The following is a 2,813-nucleotide window of genomic DNA, read 5'->3' as shown; positions in this document are numbered from 1 at the left end:
TCCATTATCATTGTCCTCTAAGTCATGTGCATTCTGAGGAAGCCAGAGGAAAATGTCCTACTCCCTGCCCTTCTATTTGTCCACATTTGGTCCCTCAGCCTTAACGCAATTCTTCAGTTAGTGATCCGGGCATGCATGGTTGGTGGTGGGCGGTGGATGGTCCTCAGAGGGCAATTCTGGCTGGTAGTCTGCTTCATGCTAACTCAGCCCAATAGCATGTCCAGCAACATTTGAGTTCAGGCTAATGGAAGAAGTCTGAGTTCGGTAGATAGTTGACAAGAATACATTAGAGGCAACAGTCATAATCTGCCTAAATAAATATGCATAAAATATACATGAAACCATGTCTTTGCCCTATGTAATTCCAAAGTCATTCTGATGTCAGAGATATTCTAATATCAGAAACTGTTTACCAACTTCTCTTACATATACACAGCTGCCATAACCCTCTAAACAGACCTCGATTAAACACAGAACCTGTTCAATGCACCCTTGTAGATTCTGTGAGAGGCAGTGAAAATAGAGAAGCCTCAATAGCTATTCAAATTATCTGTAAGAAATGGAATGGAACAACTCTATCTCTGGATCTCCTGGATGACATTTTTGACTCTTGGCCAAAAAGGGGTCACTTTTATGGTCTGTGAGTTAAAGAATGAAACCCCGTTAGAAATCAGCTCTACCCCCAAGATCAGTTTCTTTACTGATGATGTGCAACTGGCCCAACCAGTTAAGTTAGCTGGCAGAGTCATAAACATACATGCTGGGAGCTTTGGTTTTGAGTTCCAGCCCAGGCTAAGATACCCCTCGTAGATCGTGGTGGGTTCAGCCAGGACACTGGACGTGCTGTGTGTGTGAACGTGTCCCCTGGGAAGCTTGAGCCTGGTAGGCCACTTCTCCAACCTGTCATTCTTGCCTGCACTTCTTGCTGTGCTCTCTCCTTCACCTCTAAATCAAAGCATTACCTGACTTGACTCTGTGGGGTCTCATGAGTCCTTACAAATGTCCCAACTTTGGGAAAATTTTTTCAATTAAGATGTCTTTTGATGACTAAACTATCATTGAATTTCCTGGAAAGACCTCTAGGTACCACAAAATTTTATTTTAAAAATAGGTAAAAATAATCAGGTTTACTTTGCATTCTCCAAATTTTCATTAATTAAGAAAAACTGTACATTTTTGTTTATGAAACTTGAGGTTGGGGGGGACCTGATAAATCAAAATGAAAATTTACCTTCACAGGTTAATCATTTATAAATAAAATGTATTAATATAAGTACATATCAATAACTGTAGACTTTTCAGGTTGAAAGAAACATACCTGTTATTAAATAAAAGGACTGGTAAAGTTAAAAAAATTTTTTTTTCTGTAAGAGTAGGTTTCACCACGTAAAATTCAGTCTTGATTATGTCCGGTGCCAAGCAGAATGTTGTATACATCATTGATTTTCAGTAATATTTGCATTTGAAAGGAATCGTCTTTTTATATTATTTACTGCCATGTGGATGTTTTAGTATTTTCTCCCTAAATAATTTTTACATTGTAGGGGCCTAAGACAAAACATTATGTTGATTCTATATTCTTAGTTCCTTAGAGGAGAATGCATGTTAAATGCTCAGTAAAAATTCTTTGTTTGGCCCTCAGGGAAGATACCCCGTGGAAATGTCGATTGCTGGTTTTGACTCATCCGGAAGTACAAACGAGGGCGTTATCTTAGTTTTCCTGAGAACTAGGGTCTAGGAATCTTGGACCATTATTTATCACTCATCCATAGCCGTAGTTATTCTTGATGTGCTTTGTTTTATTTTATGTGATATTTTCTTTGAGAAAAAAATTACTTAAGTCAGGCCCCAAAAAGTGTTTTACCTATCTCAGAGGGCTATTTATCTTTCTGAGGGTGGCAAAAGTAATGAAAACGTAAACTGACTGGCTGATCACGAACTCATTCAATGATTGATTTATTTAATTAAATGATTCATAAGCACTAACAATGCGTGAGGAAAGTTGTGCTTTCATACATGAGTTGGGTGTGAAAGGGAAAGAAGTAAAGGTAGGGCCTTCCGCATACCAGGAGAAAGGAGGATTGAAGCAGAGACTTGGAAGCAGAGATGCCTGTGCATATGAACAGAGCAGTCAGAACTTCTAGCCATGACTGTAGAAGCAGCACCAGAATCATCTCTAAACCTGATGAAATTCATAGTCACTTCAGATTTTAAATTCCTCATTCTCCTCTTCTTTCTTCTTGGTCAGGCCTTGTTCAGTTTTCAACCCCTCCAGAGACACTTTGATGAGTAGAGGAACATATCTCTACTTTCAGGTGACAGTCCATTTAAATTTCACTGACCATCTACTATGAGCCAGGCTCTGGGCTTACAAAATAAGAGAAAATACCCACTTAATAGGAACTCACAGTGTGTTGGGAGAGGTGGCAGGAAGGTGTCTTCAGAATAATAGAGAAAACATGACAAAGATGAGTTTGCACAGAGAGAACAAAGGAAGGTGTGTATAAATGTATTGGGGGGAGAAGTAGAGAGAGTCAGTTCTTAGACCCACCAAGGGTTTGATGAAAAGGTTTTGAGAGTAGAGATAAGTACAGGTGTTAGCCAGGCAAAAATAAGAGAGAGTGGTGTTTCAGGCAGGAGAAGCTTATGTTTAGGCAGCTAGGAATAAAACTGAAAGTGGGCAGTGGATTTCTTTCTTTCTCTTAACTTTTCAAATTAAATATTGGGTAGATACATATGAATATTTAAAAAACTATAGGTAAGGGGTTTCCCTGGTGGTGCAGTGGTTGAGAGTCCGCCTGCCGATGCAGGGG

The sequence above is a fragment of the Lipotes vexillifer genome, unplaced genomic scaffold (assembly GCF_000442215.2).
Source record: "Lipotes vexillifer unplaced genomic scaffold, Lipotes_vexillifer_v1.1 scaffold1619, whole genome shotgun sequence".
In the NCBI taxonomy this organism is placed as follows: Eukaryota; Metazoa; Chordata; class Mammalia; order Artiodactyla; family Lipotidae; genus Lipotes; species Lipotes vexillifer.
This window is presented reverse-complemented; position numbering follows the sequence as displayed.